Source organism: Engraulis encrasicolus, chromosome 6 (genome assembly GCF_034702125.1).
Source record: "Engraulis encrasicolus isolate BLACKSEA-1 chromosome 6, IST_EnEncr_1.0, whole genome shotgun sequence".
Lineage (NCBI taxonomy): Eukaryota > Metazoa > Chordata > Actinopteri > Clupeiformes > Engraulidae > Engraulis > Engraulis encrasicolus.
Genome location: NC_085862.1, coordinates 21,489,377 through 21,509,515, shown reverse-complemented (window position 1 = coordinate 21,509,515; position 20,139 = coordinate 21,489,377). Strand labels below are relative to the sequence as shown.

Here is a 20,139-nt window from a genome sequence, read left to right as displayed (position 1 = left end):
TAAATGTGCTGTCCAGCTTGAGATACCAAACAGGCACTGGCCACTACACATTACAGGTTCAATGGTGTGACAGTCATAGCATACCTACAAAAGTGTGATGGTCATGCCAAGGTCACCCTTCAGTATGAGTCTTATGAGCTCTGCAGGTTACATTCAATGACCGCATGGCTGTCATTAAGAGTTACGATAGGCTGATAATCGACGATTCAAAGACTTATAAGTGTAAAGTGTAGGTCCATATTGACTACAACATTATATTATGATCAAAAGACAAAATAATCATGTTGATATATTTGTTTCTGGCTCAGTTTTGCATTTCTGTCCTTTAGCGTGACATGAATGTCCTACGGTGTGACATGTTTTAAACGCTCAAATATTTGTTTGAGCTAAACAATATGTTTGATAAACACTGAATATTGCATTAGGGAAGAACAAATTATCGTCTCTGAAAAGTTAGTATAAATTCGTACAATTTTGAACATTTAAAAGAAAGATATCCCTGTTTTTCCTCGAAGGTTTCTAATAATCTCACATCTAATTGGAAAAAAAATACTTAAATGATAATTTCTCATTAAATTAAGACTTTAAAAAATTGCAATAAATATGAAGAGTGTAACAATGTTCATAAAACTCCATCAAGCCATTTCTACATTACTTAATATATTTATTTCTTAACGTCACACCAAAGGACATATTTTCAGCAAATTGCTTTATCAACGTAAATAAATAATCAATGAATAGACCAACATTGTGACCACTTGGATTTTTTGAAAGATTAATTGCTGCACTACGTAGACATATACTTTTTTCCCTCATAAACAATGTTTTGTGAAAAAAATGTTTTTTGCTGCCTATCCGTCATCTACCCATGTACATATTTTTTTGGTATTAAGGTACTGAATTTAAACATCTCCTGCCTCCTCTGAAGTCCCCCACACTTCACCCATCTCCCCTCTCCCCCCAGCATTCACACTGGACCTCCCTCCTTCTCCCACCTCCTCTGAAGTCCCCTGCACCTCACCCATCCCCCCACACCCTCCAGCATTCACACTGGACTTCCCCCGCAGACTTGCAACCCACCCCTCCCCCACTGCAAACGGAGCAGCCACCCCCCACCATTACGACAGGACAAGTCAGGAGCACACTGAAGCCTCGGCCAGATGACACCGCAACGCGGGTTTTTTTTTTATCCGAGTTGCAATTAAGGGGCCAGCTATACGGGAACGATTTTCTATGCCAGTGACAACGTTCCCCTGGGTTAACCATATGAAACCCACCAGAAACGTGGCACTAAAAGAGTTTTTTGAATAATGGGTTCCAGAGTGCGAAAATCGAGTAACGCAGGCCTTTGCGTTGCCATTGTTACAGGCGAAACGGATTTGTTTACATCTGCGTCACAGCCACATGGCCAAAAACAGTGAGGTAGCCTATCTTCACAATGACCACTAGCTTTGCGCACAACATTAATTCCATGCACAATGGCATCATCAGACAACTGTTTGTGTGGACTGTGGAGACTTTCATTTCTACCACGGTCAATATTTTACGTTTCAAACTGCCCAGTGTGGGTCACTCGTGTTCAAAATCTTAAAAAAAAAAAAAACCTGACAAACACGAAGCAAAGCTTCATATTATCTTTTAACTGCGCACCCAAACAGTTATCAGCAATGCATATTATGTATATGTCACTAGTTGAAACAGGCGTAATGGGCAGAAAGAGAAGCGGTGAGCGCGCAGCAGCCTCCAGAGGAAGGGAGTTTACAGTCTACATAACTGGTTGGCCCTCACGAAGTTGTAAGTCTGATGTCTTTACTCCTTTCATTAGTTAAGTATGATGTTTTGTATGCAGGAGGATCATGTCAAGTTACTAAAGGAACTTCTTATCCCAACATGTGTACTAGCATTTGCTGCTAGCCGACTTATTTTCAAAACCAGCATCGCATAGTTATTTTTCATTATGCTGAAGTGAGTGCTACGTGGGAAAATAGGCTACCAGCTTTGCGCATGTGGCACCTTGTGTAGCTTGTGGAGTGACTAGAGTAGCGAATCATTGCCATTTAGGCATCTGTTGATTGTGTACGCTTTATGCTGCTTTTTTTTTTATTTGAGAAGTTTAAACTAAGGTGTTGAATACCAATACCGGGCAGGTATTTCTCCCTCCTCTGGAGGCTGCTGCGCGCTCACCGCTTCTCTTTCTGCCCATTACGCCTGTTTCAACTAGTGACATATACATAATATGCATTGCTAATAACTGTTTGGGTGCGCAGTTAAAAGGTAATATGAAGCTTTGCTTCGTGTTTTTTTTTTTTTTTTAAGATTTTGAACACGAGTGACCCACACTGGGCAGTTTGAAACGTAAAATATTGACCGTGGTAGAAATGGAAGTCTCCACAGTCCACACAAACAGTTGTCTGATGATGCCATTGTGCATGGAATTAATGTTGTGCGCAAAGCTAGTGGTCATTGTGAAGATACCTCACTGTTTTTGGCCATGTGGCTGTGACGCAGATGTAAACAAATCCGTTTCGCCTGTAACAATGGCAACGCAAACGCCTGCGTTACTCGATTTTCACACTCTGGAACCCATTATTCAAAAAACTCGTTTTGTGCCACGTTTCTGGTGGGTTTCATATGGTTAACCCAGGGGAACGTTGTCACTGGCATAGAAAATCGTTCCCGTATAGCTGGCCCCTGAGACGGTGTTCTGTCGAGATGTGTTGCCTCGTCAAGATGAGCGACCGGTCGCCCTATTCGATAGTGGTGTTCTATCGATTTGCGATGCCTCATCTAAATGAGCGACCTTGATTTTCCGCGGAAGGCGTTTCAATCGGTCCGCGTAGGACTGTTTTAATAACCATAACTTTGTTTATTTTACGGACAGTGGTGTGCAATCGTTCGTGTGGAGTTTAATAAGAACGTGCGGCTGCTGACCACTAAAAAAACGTGAGCCTCTCGTTTGAGTACCATAGGCCTATGAAAGAGAGTTGAGTTTGCGCAAATACTGGAGAAAGTGTTTGGGATCAGGGCCTGGGTTTTTTAATGCAGTAATTTGCTGTTGGTTTGGTTTCAATGCGACGTGGGCTCGCAAGGCAAATTGCCACATGAAATCATGTGCTATGGGGATAAACAAGCGTCGTTTATATATTCCCAGATAGCAGATAGCGTATTGTGGCTTTGTTTTGGCAGATGTCTGTCTTTTAATGACCGGAATCATATTTTCATAACATCCCCACCAGTGCATTTCTTATTACCATGTTCAGGCATTTTACAATGCGGTCGATTCAAATTCTTGAGTGAAAAGGGTGGAGGGAGCATTTTGACAGCTCAATCAGAGGTGGCGATTTTTTCCATTTAAACAATGAGAACGCCTCCTCTACATAAATAGTCTTTTCTGATCGATGTTACAATGTTCGAGGCTGAGTGTGTGAGCGATTACGGTTAGGCAACAAAGTAGCAAATGTTCGAGGCCACGCTATTTCGCAGATTTTCCAATGATCTGCTGGATGACCCACGCTATTTCCCGTTTTCCCAGGGGATATATCATAACTTTCAGTCCATGACAGTCGGTGGACAAGCTATAGGCTAACTAGACTATGATGACTGGTGGTAACCTCAGGAGGACATAGAACTAGGCTACAGTTTGAGTCACTAAAGACAAGTTGACAGTCTCAGGGGATCCTATCGTAACTTGCGGTCTCACAATTCGATGGGCAATCACCCGCGAAAACCACCGCGAGGGTGTGCGCATGCGTGCGCATGCTCAGTAGCGAAGAGAATCACATCTCGATGGGTCGCTCATATAGACAGGACACCGGCTCAAGCCAAAGGCCAACGGACCGGATGGGGTCAGCGCCAGACTACGTAAGACGTGTGCAGAAAAGCTAGCTGAGCCACTGCAACATATCTTCAATAAGAGTCTGCATGTGGGTAAGGTGCCCACACAGTGGAAAACCTCAAGCCTGGTCTGCTAACTCACAAGCACTGTACAAGAAAGGACAGAGCAGACTCTACTTTCTGAGGAAGTTGAGCTCCTTCAATGTCTGCAACAGACTCCTGCAGATGTTTTACCAGTCTGTCATGGCCAGTGTGCTCTCCTATGCAGTGCCATGCTCGGGTGGTAGAGAGATGCTGGACGCCTTGACAGGCTGATAAGGAAAGCAGAGTCTGTTGTAGGCACAGAACTGGAGGCCCTCACAACCACAGCTGACAAGAAGACACTTAGCAGAGTGGACTCTATTTTGGACAACTACAATCCCCAACTCCGGTGAAGTTGGGACGTTTGGTAAACAGTGAATAAAATCAAAATGCTATCATTTTCAAAACATTCAATCTATTCATTAGATAGAGAATAGTGAAAAGACAACATATTAAGTGTTAAAACCGAGAAAAAAAAATGTTTTGGGGGACATATGTACTCATCTCTAATTTGATAAATGCAACACGTCTCAAAAGAGTTGGGACGGGGACAATAAAAGGCAGCAAATGTCGAGGAAGACTAAAAACAAAACAAAAGACAACACTTAACAGTTAAATACATTAACCGATTAGATGATTTTATATAAAAAACAGTGTTAATTCCTATCTTGGACATGATTTCACCAGCTTAAATGGTGGGTGTATTCCTTGTCATGTTTTGCAATGTTTTCCTTTCTGTAGTGCTTACAGTGTGACAGGTCTTGACCAAAAGCCCACCATTTTATCACCTGCTGGTCCTTATGATGGAGCCAAACTGTTAAAACATAGTATAGAAAGCAATTTGACCTTACTATGTGGCAGTAATCGAAGATCTCCCTTCAAAGTATAATGTTTGAGTGGCTTTTCATGCTGTTTAAAACCCATTTATACCATTCAGCACTGTATTTAACTGTACAGATGAGTGAGAACATCTTAACCAATGCACTACTGCACCCGCATGCCATCATGGAGGCTGACTTTTGAAGTTAGCACTAACGCAAGTTGGATGGTCCATTTTCACTGTAGCACAGGATGTGCAATGTTCTATTATTGTCAAAAAGAATGGACTTCTACAACTTCTGCTGACTTCTGTAAGCAAAGGACAGTTTCCCATGTCTTCTGGGTCTATTTCAAGTGAGCTCAGGTGGTTAGGAGAATGTTACACCCCTGTATCATTTACACGCATTAAGCATTCTTAATATGGTCAATTTTCAATAGCTCTAATTCCTGGAGTGCTAGAGTGAGACTACAGTCAATATATATTTCATGATGTCATGAACCTATACAATGATTTTAATAATATGTCTTATATACACTCAATCGTGGTAAATCAAAGGGAATTCAAAAATGTATGTAATAACTAGGGGTGGGCATAGATTAATTTTTTAATCTAGATTAATCTCACTGTAATTATGAAATTAATATAGATTAATCTAGATGAATCTATATCAAAATGGCTCATTCAGAATAGGCACGCTAGCGAAATAATGCCGAAAAAAACCTTGGGGTTTCTTAACACATTGAGTACCGACGACGTAATAATGCGTTTTTCACGCCCATGCGTTGTATACCAAAACGTAAAAATACGTTTTTGCATTTAAATATCATATTTTGAATCTACACCCTTCAATGGACAATATATGTGATTTTGGTAGCTCTGTGATGGACATAAATGACAACATTTGCAGTCCAAAGTTGTTTGATTGTTATGATGTTTGAGTGTTATGATTTGGATATTTTAATTTAACTTACCAAGATGTCTGGATGCCAACCCATGTCGCCTATCGCGCTGCCTGCATTGATTTCCCTAGTACGGTCACTGTAGCATGTGTTGTCTCTGACTTCACGCAATAGGTAAACACCATTGTATATCGTGCCTGGAGTATCTTGAACTTTCTGGACTTGCTAGACCTTTACCAGATCCTTGGATCCAAATGGCACCCGATATGTGATTGGAGTAATGCGCTCCGATTTGGACGTTTGATCGCCAAAAAGATAAGTTTCTGTGTCTTCCTGTATGTGAGAAGCCAGAAGCTAGCATGGCTACATATCATGATTCCCTGATTGTCGCTCCCAACGCAGGACGCTCCCATGTCGGCTCGCCCACACTAGCCAGACTATCGATCCCACCGCTATATAACGGAGCTAGTTATCTTTTTGATGTTAGTTTTTTGTTTCTAACCCTAACCTTAAATTGCTTGTATGTGGCAGTGTATGATAATACGTGAAATATAATCGGGTGGGACTACACGTCCGGGAGTGATAGAAACACCTGGGACTACACGTCCGGGAGCGATCTCAGTTGGGAGTGTCCATCTGCCACCGCATATGATTCGGATCGGATGGGCTAGGCTACATCTAAGCATCATATCATTTGGATTTGTTGTCAATGTTGGGCTATTATTTCGGGAGTCATCGGGAGCTATTTTAGCAAATGTCTCACCCTCTGCATGTGTGCAAAGAGTTTGTGTTCAGTCCACGTGAAAAACGGGGATTTCAAAGGGCATCGATTGCTGGTGTCGTAGTGTGACAGAGCAGGAGGTGTGCTGCCGTATTCGTGAATCGTGCTATGTTGTTGTTTCCCTAGTAGCCTACGATCGGTAGCGTGTATTGTGTCTGACTTCACGCAATAGGTAAACACAGAGACCATTGTATATCGTGCCAGGAGTATCTTGAACTTTCTGGGCTTGCTACCTAGACCTTTACCAGATCCTTGGATCAAAATGGCACCCGAATTGTAATTGGAGTAATGCGCTCCGATTTGGAAGTTTGATCGCCAACCAGATAAGTTTATTTGATTATTCACCCCCATGTTGAACTGTCTTCCTGTATGTGAAAAGCCAGAAGCTAGCATAGATGGCTACATATGGATCGGATGGGCTACATCTAAGTATCATATCATTGGCATTTGTTGTCAATGTTGGGCTATTATTTCGGGAGTCATCGGGAACTATTTTAGCAAATGTCCGACCTTCTGCATGTGTGCAAAGAGCTTGTGTTCAGTCTGTGTGAAAAACATGGATTTCGAAGGGCATTGATTGCCGGTGTCGTAGTGGTTTAGAGCAGGAGGTGTGTCTTGACGAGCAGGAAGATGTGTGTCAGAGCTAACCTTGCACCAAATTGTGATTAAAACCAACTCATCCCCTTTCAAACTCGTCACATTCTGAAGAAGCGCACCCTTCACAAAAACCTCAATATCTCCGATTGTAGCTGAATTCCATGGATACCCGCTTCGGTTTAGCGTGGGTTTACTCGGCAATAAAAGCTCGTAGAGACACACAGTTTTCACCTACTAAGAGGGCAGCGTCTCCACTTTCGAACGAGTCATAACATATTTCAGTGGCCCTATCACATAATAAGCTGTGAGTCTACAAAAAAACGTCAAAAAAGGGCTTAGAACGCTGGTATTCTACGACATAATTCCGTGAGCACTGCCGGTATTCAATGTGTTAAGACAGATCGCGCATTAGACCAAAGCTCATCTTTTTTTTCCAAAATGCATCTCATCTTCAAAAAATGGTCATGTTGATACTTGGTTATAAAGCATATGCACAAGCACAAGCACAAGCATGAAGCACAAGATAGGCCTACTGAAATTTGAAAATGAACAGCGCTGTAAGTTGTAGAGGCAAATACAGATAAATCTATCAAACATTACATTTATACAAAATTATTTATTATTTAAAATACTTATATTTATCATTACTATTTAAACAAAATTACCTCAACGATTCAGCATTTCTAATGGAGAGAGAGAGAGAGAGAATCTGCCACTGACTGTAAAAAAAAGAGCAGCGGCTCCTTTAAGAGAAGGAGGAGCTCTGCGCGCAGTAGGCGCAGCAGCCCTCAGCAGAGCCAGCCAACTGGCTATCTAGAACCTACAGCACTGGCACACGGCGATTTAGGCAAAACCGGCCAGGTGTTCTCAGAGTTAGAATGCCAGAGGAGTTACAGCTCGAAAAGAATTCAGTTTGCAAAAAAAAAAAAAATCAAGCGCGACAACCGCAGGGATTGTTACCTACCGTTTGACATGAGAATATCTCACTGAGTCGCAAATGTGCGCGATTACAGCACAAACATTCAGCGAGAGTAGATATTGACAGTTTCAGTTTGACAATCTTCAAAATGCATATCACACGGAATGTTTTACAATTATGGCACAGACAAGATTTCTGGAAGTTGTTTAGGCAATGTGTTCCATGCAATGTTTGAGGAAATGAAGGCTATGTCGGGCTGGTAGCCTACTCACACACAATAGCCTAATGTCTCTTTGTGCTTCACCTCAAACAATGTCTCTTTAGTCTACCACTTATGAAAAAGCACTCAAACAACACCTACCACGGCAGAGTGATTAATGTTTCCAGCATGCAAACATTTCATATTTAGTAGGTCTGCTGAAGCAACAGGTGGAGAGGAGAAACGACTGGAGCGCAGTCTGAACGCGTCTGTCAATTAAACGCTATGGTGATGTGCATATCCAAACTCCAAACCTATATTTTGAGAATAGATTAACATGCGACATTTTCTTTATCGCGCGACAAGACTCTCACATTATCACAGCACGTTAACGCCGATAATGGCCCACCACTAGTAATAACTATGGTAATTATTCCCTTTGCATCTTTAATTCTGAGTGACTTAGCCTCTCTGTGATGATCTTATACCTGGACACCTATATTGTCCGTCAGTACAATTAATTTTGAAATGTTCTTCTGTGTTGTTTTATCTTATTTGGATGTTTACTAAATTTCACTGATCCCCGTCCCAACTTATTTGAGACGTGTTGCATTTATCAAATTAGAAATGAGTACATATGTCCCGCAAAACAATATTTTTTCTCGGTTTTAACACTAAATATGCTGTCTTTGCACTATTCTCCATCTAATGAATAGATTGAATGTTTTGAAAATGATAGCATTTTGATTTTATTCACTGTTTACCAAACGTCCCAACTTCACCGGAGTTGGGGTTTGTACAAGCACCCACTGTACCCAGTCTTTGACAACCAGAGAATGTCTACCGTAATATGGGAATTTGGCATGGTTTGTATGCTACTTGACACCTTAATTTCCCCCTAGTATCAATAAATGATACCCTACTCTACTCTGAACATGTTAATAAGTGAATATAATTAAACCAATTGGTGGCATGTGTTGCATGCGGCCTGACATCTAGAAAGGACTGTCTCCCCTCACACAAAAGTTAACGCCCACTTCATCATTTGATTGGACAGAGATGCGTCAGGTGGTAGTTTTTGAAAAAGAAAAAGATATATTCGTTTACAGAGGCAGTTACTTAAAATGTGGTATGTTGCCTCAAGGCAACGCTATGCAGTATAGTGTTGTCATTACATTACCAGGGTAGCTGCGCGGTCTAAAAAGTCTAAAAATAGTCTTAATTTTTTAATCCCCCTTTTTAGGCCTAAAAAAGGTCTAAAATATCCGTCCCAGGTCGAAATTTTTTAACAAAGGTCTAAAATTTATTTTGTCTCTTTTCCCCCAACCGGTCTGCTGCGAAATGCAATGTGAATGTGAACGAGCATCAAAAGTGCAAGCGACGCTCGTGCATTTCGGTTCTGTTAGCGCGTGAGGCAGCTGGTGAGGGGAGGATTGTTTGTATGCTATCTAAGGGTTGTTGAGGATATTTGGGTCATCGTGGAAAATTGGGCATTTAAAGCACGTTGTGCCAAATGTATTGCGTCATCCTGGAAGACCGAATTGTGTGGATTAATGTACCTCCACTTCCACTGACAGGCAGCAACACAAACCGTGCCCAGCGGGAAATCCAAGGGTTGAGTCGATAAAGGTTGGTGGAGCTCCGTCACTTCTGGCAGAGGTGTTCTCTGCGTCTTACAAACCATCACGGACCACCACTATAACTGTCATTATGTTATTTTAACAATGCGCAAATGTCTCGCCAAAACAATGAAACACGTGGCGAAACTAATCATATTACAGCGCATCTATCTGTTGTCAACTTGGAAGATTTTTTATGAATCATAGAAACATGCTTACAGTTTGAATAAGGGCTCAACGGTGGGCTGAGAGAGGTGCCTGCACTGTGCGCGCATGCAGGGCTGTGACTTTCTCCATCGACGGGGAGAGTGATTGTCAAACTTTTTTTTTTTTTTTTTAAACGGCGCTGGAAATGCTAATCTCCGCTTAGCGTAACTGCTAACAAGTTATGAACCTGTTAACTTTATGAGGGAGAGCAACATATCTGTGTATAAAGTCATCATTGGACTTAAGTCATAACTTGCCCTGTTCATGTTAGGGGAGAGATGGGAGACTTGGCGACTGTGAGTGCCTGTTAACTGCTCATTTGTTGCACAACAACCTCACCTGAAGTTTGAAGGGCTTTATAGCATACAGTAACTCTCAGCAACAGTAACAATGTTTTAATGTGCAAGGCTTTTGTAGGCCTATTGTCAAAGTAATTTACAATTTGCCTACACATCTTATTTGCAGATGTTTTGGCAAGGGTTGACTTGCATGGATGGAAGAAATATCTTGTTTTCAAAGGGCACATTTCTTTAAATAGGCTACTATGAAAATATGTCTCATTGTGAGGCTAGGTACTGGTACCAATGAAATAATGTTCTCTATATCATACCTTCATGGCATATTAGGGCCTACTATGGGTTGACAGTATTTTCAGGTTGGGTGTGTTGCCTAATATGCCCCCTAGCTCTGTCTTGGAAAAAATATGCCGCCCCCCCCTGACCAATTTCACTCCAGAATTGCTGGAATATGGCTGGAATATAAAACAATTATTACTTTTTCTTAAATACTTGCCACTATTATTATTTTTGCCATTATGATTATTGTTATTTTTTCGTGATACCGGTGCGGCAACTGGGAATGGGAGCGATGCTGGTCTACATTTTCAATTTTTTTTTGGTCTAAAATAGGTCTAAAAAAGTCTAAAATTTGATGGTCAAACCTGGGGACACCCTGATTACGTATATTTTCTTAAATCTACCCACCAATATTTCTCAGTCCAGTTTTCGGGGATTTTGAGAGGTGCTTGTGATAACACAAGCACAAAACACGCGCACTCGCACACAGCAGATATTTATTTTCCAGTGACAGGAGAGGAGAACATTTCTCTCATACAGTGCCTACATTTTCCTGGAGCAGTGTGAAGTGACTGCCTTGATCTCATTGCCATTGTCATATTTTTTTAAATGACATAAGATCATCTGATAGCCTATATTTGCAGACTGCATTCATAAAGATTTATTTCTTAGTGAGAAAACCAATTAACCTGAAGATAACACTTTTCAAATGTTGCCTATGACTTTGTTCATGCAGCACTGACATGCATAATGATAATTTACAATTGTAGCTGCAATAATATGAACACCTCAGGTACTAGCCACACGGCAATGTTTTTCTAAGCAAATGAGAACGTTCCCCTGGCCTAGCGATATGAAATCACCCAGAACGGTAGCCCAAAACAAGTTTGGGGGCCATACTCACTCCTCAATAGTATAAGTGGTGAGCATCCCCCCCTGTCACGCAGGAGACTGGGACTTTTTACAAGACTGACTAACTTTACATCTCATCTCAAAAATATTTACGTTTCTTGAACTTAGATTTACTAATAGTACTATTACCGATGCATCATACTATTTACGATGTAAAAGGATGTTTCCGCCCGGTTTCGAACCGGGGACCTTTCGCGTGTGAGGCGAACGTGATAACCACTACACTACGGAAACTGGCTGCTGGAATCAAATGTTTTTCAACAACCATACTACGACAATGTGACATGCATTGTTTTCTCTGACTTCATATCGCTTCATATTTTTTTTGTGTGAATTTGTTGTGACCTGTCTGTTTATGTTATTGCTGGTTACTTGGCAAAGTCAAGCAGTAGCACATCACATAGTATTCTAGTCTGGCATATGCAAAATCCAACACTTATCTATTCACTCATTTCACATAAAACCTTCCATTTTTCTACTTTGACAGCTCCATTTGGCAAGTATTATTTGAGCAATATTCGAGGTTGCAGCCATTAAAATAGATTTAAAAGGTACACTGTGCAAGATTTTTAGTTGTTTATTTCCAGAATTCATGCTACCCAGTCACTACTGTTACCTTTTTCATGAATACTTACCGCCATCGTCAAATTTCAAGTATTCATCATTATGAATTGCACTTTTCATACATTAAAAGGTGGATCTTCTCCATGGTCCGCCATTTTTTAATTTCCAGAAAGAGGCATTTTTAGCTGCAAAAATGTCTGTACTTGGGCCATACTAGAAAATATTAGTTTATTACTTCGTAAACTCAAATTTGGCAATAGGCAACTCAGTTTCGATAAGCAGCATAGTTGAAATACCTTTTTGACCATTTCCTGCAGTGTACCTTTAATTCTAGCTTGGTATATGCTTACACACTCACAGGAGAGATTTAGGTGTTTATTTGTTCAAGCTCAGCCATGAACAACTATACACAGGCTTATGAAAGCTTAGACGACGTGGCTCCGAAAAGTATTACGTCCCTGGGTGGGCTCGAACCACCAACCTTTCGGTTAACAGCCGAACGCGCTAACCGATTGCGCCACAGAGACTATGCAGCCTCTGCCCACTAAATGGATACAGACAAGGTTTGAGTATGAGTGTGAGAATTTAGCACATGTATGAGTCAGTTTATCTCAGTGTTTAGACCAGTTTTTCGGTGTTTAATTAATTTTGTTAAAAGGTGCATTGTGTAGGGTGCTGGCCAGACTAGGTAGGCCTATTGCAACTATGCAGCTCATTAAAACGGTGCTGTCTATTGCCGAATTTGATCTTTTCATGAATATTTAATTAATAATTAATACGACTAAAGTACAGAAAGATAGCTAAACATGTCTATTTCTGGAAATTCAAAATAGCAGAAATTGAGTAGATCCACCTTTTGATGTGTGAAAATTTAACATTTCCCATTCATAATGAATACTTAGAATTTGATCGTGGTGGTAATTATTCAGGAAAAAATTTACATTTGTGAATGGGCAGCATGAATTCTGGAAATAAACTAAAAATACTACACAGTGCACCTGTAATGTTTTGAAGCTTTTTTTTTCATGGAATGGCTTCATTTTACTTTTACTTTTCCCTTGCATTTCCATGCTTCAACTTGTATTTAATATGTTGTTTTGTTATACTTTTATTTTCATGACGCACATGGAACTGTGTCTGAAATGCGCTGCATAAACAAACTCGCCTCTCCTTAAAGGAGCAGTTAACCTTATTTCAGGAAATTACTCCAATTTAGTTAGGCCCTTGTAAAATATAAGAATACCGTACATAGGATTTGTTCTGTGTTTTCTCTGTGAATTGCCAAGTTTAACAGTATAGCCATATTAAATGTAGCCATGGCAGTCTATGGTACCAAAGAAAAATTCCTTCCAATCATTTGTGGGTTGATGTTAATAGTACCAATTATTTTCAGTGATTATGCTAAGCTATGCTAATAATTGCAATACTAATACATTTTATGTACTGAAAATGCTGAGAAGAAAATTATACAAACATTCATGTGTAATAAAGAGAGAGAAGTCAACCCGGCGCTCAGGTGTGTGGAAAAAAATGTCCAAAATGGTGCTCTTGGGGTTGGGAAATCCAGAATTAGGAAAGCGGAAGGTCCCAGGCACTCAGAGGTGACCTTTGAGTGCCTGGGACCTTCTGCTTTCCTAATTCATGTGCAATACTTGGAAATAGTGCAAATATGTGAAAATCAAAAAAGGGTGGACTGTTCCTTTAAACAGCCGGATGCCATGCAGACTGCCATGACTGCCTGTAGGATTACTGACAAAAACTGGAGATCAATAGATATGAATATTTTAACCACCCCTCAGGCCAATTAGTGACATTTATCATGTAAAAAAGAACACATGAAAAAAGGGGGCAGTGGAGTAGAGGGCAGTGCAAAGATATAATTGTAATGCAAAAGTCTCAAATCTGTTTCTATGGCTTTCTCAGTACAAAGGGCCAAATTGGTCTAACTTGCATGGGGTCAGTAAAGGTGTAAATTGGTAGGAGATAAAGAACACATCTTAACATATTTGGGTGCTTCGGACGAAGACTGGTCACGCTTTTAGGACCTACTTAAGGAGATGAAATGACCCACCACAAGCCACATTGCAAGAACACTTCATTGTGCAAGTATATTAAGCAGATTTGGCCACATATAGGCTGTGAGTTGGAAATTTCATGTCCACAGAAAGACAAACTACAGCTATCAATGCCATACAAACACTACACATAGGCTACAAAACAGACATACAGTACAAAAATACAAATTACACACACCACTTCACATCTGCATTTTTTTCTCTATGAGTTGCTTGAGATCTGCTGGAACCTACAGTATCTGTGACTGGAAGTTCACTAGAGTGGGAAGGTAAGTAAACCTGCCCATTTCAGCACAAAACATATGGCAGCAGCAGCTGAAGTGCTTGAGGTAGACGATCACATGACAGTTGTGCAACCAAATGCTGTGCTCTTGTTACATCTAGGTCATAACCCTTGCAGAGCTCCCTGGTGGTCTAGTGGTTAGGATTCGGCGCTCTCACCGCCGCGGCCCGGGTTCGATTCCCGGTCAGGGAAGAGGAGCTTTTAAGAGTTTGTCAAACTGCGACAAACTTGTGCATCAAAACATGCCTCCTTCGAGCCGGATTTGAACCAGCGACCTAAGGATGACAGCCATTTCCACCTACAGTCCTCCGCTCTACCAACTGAGCTATCGAAGGGCACAAGCTTATGCTTCCAAACTTGGCCAGATCAGAATTCATAAAGGTGGAAACGGGCCCTGATTTATTTATTTTTTTGTCAAATAGTGTTGTTTTACAGCTCACAAAAATGAGAATATTGGCACAACTACTTACAGGAAATTGTAGACAGAACATCTTATTTTTGTAGGCTAGTTAATGTCCAGAATTTTTAAAGCCCTTTCGAAAATGTCATGTTTCACACACGTTTACTACCGTCATCAATTTGTAAGAACTTGGAAATGTATGACTAGACTAAGTGGATCTTTGGAAGTTTGTTAACGGAAGAGTACACTGTCATTATAGGGCAACGCTGCCTTGCAGCAAAAACAGGAGGTGGAATAAAAATCATTAACTCCCCCTATTCTGCAAAATGATGAGCTGTTTGAAAACAAACCACTTTGATGAGATAAAATTGGTCACATCACATACACAAATCCAACTGAAATATCTCAAACTTCACAGTTCCAAGGGTCATCCTTTACAGAACAGTCTGTCACATCCACAGATCCAACTGGAATCTTTCAACCTTCGGAAAATCTCTAGTCATCTTCTCCCAACATCTCCCTGGAGGTCTAGTGCAGCCATTCTCAAACTTATCACCAAGGCCCACTTTGAAATGTGAAAAAATTATGGGGCCCACCAAACCCTATAGCAAAATATAATAATAATTAATTGTTATGGTGAATAATAAGTTCTTCGCAGAAAGTTTTGGATACTGAATGGAATTGGTAAGAATGCACACTTGCTCAAAGGGTTTTTTGGAGTCTTATTATAAATAAGGAAACAAGTATAGAAGTGTGGGAAACAAATGACTAAGGAGTAAATACTGAATATGAAATCAGCATGGAACAAGCCTGCATTCACAGCTCAAAGAAATATGCATTATCCTGACATAGAGTGAGCTAAAATACTAAATGCTCCGTTAATAGGCCTATATAGGAGGAAATAGCCTACTGTTGCAAGTCAAAACAGCAGTGTTTCCTATCACAATCGTCTAAAAATGATTTCTAACACATATTTTACAGATAAATCAACACCATAAGCATGAAAATACACCATGTTACGACAGCAGATGGAAAATGTAACACTGTACCTCACGTGTAAACTGTAAACCAAATGTGCGGTTGAAAATGACACAATGTTTGAACATAAATCCTGCCTAATAGTAGACTACACCATAACACAAAAGAACACCAAATCAGAAAGTATACTGACGTTTCTGGACACACCCAAAACATGAGATAACTAAGCAACATGAGTAAATATTTGAGTACATGAGTACTTTGAGAATCACTGGTCTGGTGGTTAGAATTCGGCCGGGGTTCGATTCATGGCCAGGGAAGACATGCTTTTCAATTAGCCTATAGGCAAACAGGTGTTTATTTCAAAACATATCTCCTTCGAGCCGGATTTGAACCAGCGACCTAAGGATGGCAGTTCAGTTCACCTACAGTCCTCCGCTCTACCAACTGAGCTATCGAAGGGCCCTCCTGGTACTCTAATTGGAGTGGGTCTGGACCATTTAATTTTTACTCTTTCAGTTTTTCAATTCAGATTAACAGCAAAAATGAAATGAACTGTCAACCAGCATAACTGGCAAAGAAATGTAGAAGAGAAAACAATTGTTCAGGGCTTGGAATCGTGCTATTCTAATTTGTTAAAGGCCAACTTCCGATAAAAAACAGTTTTACTCGCTCCTTTTGAAAAAACTGATGGTCACCCCAAGTTAAACTCACATGCAAGGCTTCGTAGTGGTGTGTCCCCTCGCCTGGCTGTGTTTCCCAATTGACATAAACAATGCAGAGCCAGGAGCGAATCACGAAAGCCTGTCTGTGTTGCATCACATAGAAAGAAGGCGTGCCCAGATGGGTTTATATCGACCCATTTTTCTAAAAACATGTCGAGTAATTTTTTTCTGCTTCTTTTCAAAACAAGCAACGCCTGGTGGCCCGAAACCTAGCTTAGCCAAACTATCAGCTGGTTGCTACTCTCAGATACACACAGAGCACACAGCCCGTTTACATACGGCCTGCCCACTCTAGTCACCCATGCCTGCAGTTCGCCTAGGGGTCGCTGTCGAGAGAGCACAGCCCTGGATGGAGCCTGCCCGCCTCTGTTGGCGCCCCTATAGTGCAGTACCACCAGGGGAAGTGGCGAGTCGATAACCTTTAGAATCTCTCCGCAGAGCAGGACGGAGCCAATCAGAGACGGATATCCACGAGAAACCTGGAAAACCCTCTTGTTTGTCCACAAGCCACATCACTAGCTTGCAAAAACGGCTTGAAAAAAAGCAACCAGAACATTTTTTTAAACAGAACCAACGCGTAACGCATTCAATAACAATGGGGAACACAGCAGTATTAATGAAATAACGATGAGAGGACATCTTTAAGCCCTTCGGCATGGAAACGTTGCATAAACGGTGTCATCAGGAGCCTCATGTAGTAAGCTTAAGCTCACTTAGGGGCAAAAAAAACTACAAGTCATTTTCCACGGACATCTCCAAATGTACTAACACTGACTAGACGTTCATATGTCGACATATATTCGTATGTTCATATATATATATATATATATATATATATATATATATATATATATATATATATATATATATATATGTATATATACATATATTCGTATGTTCAAAAATGATCTCCCTGACTCCTGTCCAGACGCAGGTTTTCAAATGTATTCAGACGATGCTGTTTTATATGCGTATGGTAAAACAGCGGCTGCAGTCTCACAAAAATTAAATGAACAACTGGACACTGTAGCTCACTGGCTGAACAGGTCATGTCTAGCACTCAATGTAAGTAAAACAGTGTAAATGTGTTTCTTCTCTGGGAGGTGCACCACATCCACAATCTTAAACATTAGTATCCTTGACAAACCAATAAACCAGGTTACAGAAGTTTAAAGGGACACTGTGCAGGAAATGGCCAAAAAGGGTACTGCAACTATGCTGCTTATTGAAATTGGGCTGCCTACTGCCAAATTTGATCTTTACATGAAAGTTTACTAAGTATTAAACAAATATTTTCTAGTATGGTCCAAGTAAAGTCATTTTTGCAGCTAAAAATGGCTATTTTTGGAAATTCAAAATGGCGGACCATGGAGAAAATCCCCCTTTTCATGTATGAAAAGTGCAATTTTTCCAGTCATAATGAATACTTAGAATTTGATGCTGGTGGTAAGTATTCATGAAAAAGGTAACATTAGTGAATGGGCAACATGAATTCTGGAAATAAGCAACTAAAAATCTCACACAGTGTCCCTTTAATACCTTGGCCTGATATTGGATGAACATCTTAGATTTGATAAACATATAAAGAAGATCAGCAAAACAGTTAGATTGAACTTATGCACTTTTAGACTATTTAGAGATTGTTTATCATTTGAAGCAGCAAACATATATATGCATTCAATGATTCTCTCTCACCTTGGCTACTGTATAACTGCATGGTCACAGGCAGGTCTCACAGTAACAAGACCACTGGAGAAACTGTACAATCGTGCTTTAAAATTCTAGCTAAAAGGCCAATTAGAGCTCATCACTGCGATGTTCAGCGGGACCTGAACATGATGAGCTTTGACAATTATATTGCTTTGTCAAATATCAACCTGATATATAAATACCTGCATGGTCAAGCCCCTCAAGTGCTCTGTGACCTAACCCAACCTATACAGGCAGTTGGGAGGTCTAGCAGGGGGGCTGTAGCAGGGAACTGTAGGATACCCCACCGTAAGACATCCTTTAGTCAGTCCTCGTTTTTAATTCAAGGTCTTAATTTATGGAATAGTGCCCCCAGAATTCAAGGTCAATCACAGTCATGGGTGGTTCAGGTGTCAGATGAAGGAATTCCTAAAAAAACAACCAGGTATGTAATCATGTGTGATTCTATGTGTGTGGTGATTTTGTAAAGTGTGTGTGGGTGTGTGCGTGTGCGGGAGGGGGGGGGGGGGGGGGGGGCGCGCGGGGGGGGGGGGGGGGGGGGGGGGGGGCGGGGGTGGGGGGGAGGGGGGGGGGGGGGGGGGGGGGGGGGGGGGGGGGGGGGGGGGGGGGGGGGGGGGGGGGGGGGGGGCAGTTCAGAGTGTTGTGTGTGTGTGTGTGTGGTGATGTTATATGTAATGGAGGGGGTGCAGTTGAGTGTGTGTGTGTGTGTGTGTGTGTGTGTGTGTGTGTGTGTGTGTGTGTGTGTGTGTGTGTGTGTGTGTGTGTGTGTGTGTGTGTGTGTGTGTGTGTGTGTGTGTGTGGGAGGGAGGTGGGTGGCAGTTGACTGTGTGTATGGGGGGGATGCTATTGTACATGTTATATCAAATTGATTAATTAGTGGATGAATGAACGAGTGACTGTACATTAATATAGGATTAGGTATGTATATGTATATTGCCTGTCTTCTTAGATTAAATGAATAGCTTGGATGAATGGATAGGTTGTATTTTAAAACAACAATAAAAACAGTTTTTATATTTAACTTTAAAAGCCCTTCTAGGGACGGGCATTGGAAATTAGCCTATGGCTACAAATGCTATGATACTTATCTGTTAGGCTGTTGTACAGCCTACATGATGTGTATTTGTCCCTACTCAAATAAACCATAACTGAACTGAACGTGGAAAACTGCAGATCTCCACACTAATTTCAGAGCTACCGTAAGTACATTTCAATTAAGCATCCTCAGTGTGCAGCAAGTGTGCTTTAAGTGACACTGTCCCATTTTTGGAAATAAGCTTATTTTACACCTTCCCTTGAGTTAAATAATAGGGTTTTACCGTTCTCCTGTACTTTCAACCGTTTTCTAGTTATGACAGTGCAAATTTTACCTCCAAGCTAACAGTTAACATTGAGTCCTATGAGACCAGTTAGCCGTGAGCTGGTCTCATTGGACTCCATGTTAACGGCTAGCATGGAGGTAAAATTTGCACTGCCATACCCAGAGAACGGTAAAACCCTATTATTTAACTCAAGGGGAGGTGTAGAATAAGCTTATTTCCAAAAATGGGACAGTATCATTGTTTTAGTAGTGCTCCAGCCATTAATAGTGCAATGAAGCACACTTTAAATCGCCGAAAATAGTACACTTTGTACTTTAAGAATAGTCATCAAAAGTACACTTTAAGTATATTAGGTGGTGGGCCCAGTCTCATATCTTGTCAGTTCGTTGGCGTTAACGAGTGGCAACTTTATTTTTGCTTATAAACCCCCTGACAACCCATTGATCAATATTTTGGCTGTTGCCATCCTCAAAACTTGCACATTGATTTATAAAAATGACAACAAAAACTAGCCGACCGAGTGACGTCACGTCAATGCAAAGTCAACGAGGCAGAATACAGCTATCGCGTGCATTCTACCCGGAACCGTCAGATTTCGTGGCAAAAAGTTACAAGTTGGGGGGTGAGTGGGCTCACTTG

At 41.0% G+C, this 20,139-nt stretch overlaps 1 long non-coding RNA gene and 5 other non-coding genes across 6 annotated transcripts in view; 1 reads left to right on the top strand and 5 right to left on the bottom strand.

Annotated features, from left to right (window-relative positions):
• LOC134450259 (uncharacterized) overlaps positions 1 to 20,139 on the bottom strand; it is an 81,777-nt gene that overhangs the window by 29,719 nt on the left and 31,919 nt on the right. The window lies entirely within an intron of this gene.
• On the bottom strand, positions 11,605 to 11,677 carry trnav-cac (transfer RNA valine (anticodon CAC)). Its single transcript has one exon. It is a non-coding gene; the product is annotated as a tRNA-Val (tRNA).
• Positions 12,461 to 12,534, bottom strand: trnan-guu (transfer RNA asparagine (anticodon GUU)). Its single transcript has one exon. It is a non-coding gene; the product is annotated as a tRNA-Asn (tRNA).
• On the top strand, positions 14,486 to 14,557 carry trnae-cuc (transfer RNA glutamic acid (anticodon CUC)). Its single transcript has one exon. It is a non-coding gene; the product is annotated as a tRNA-Glu (tRNA).
• On the bottom strand, positions 14,613 to 14,700 carry trnay-gua (transfer RNA tyrosine (anticodon GUA)). Its single transcript is given in 2 exon segments — positions 14,613 to 14,648; positions 14,664 to 14,700. It is a non-coding gene; the product is annotated as a tRNA-Tyr (tRNA).
• Positions 16,118 to 16,205, bottom strand: trnay-gua (transfer RNA tyrosine (anticodon GUA)). Its single transcript is given in 2 exon segments — positions 16,118 to 16,153; positions 16,169 to 16,205. It is a non-coding gene; the product is annotated as a tRNA-Tyr (tRNA).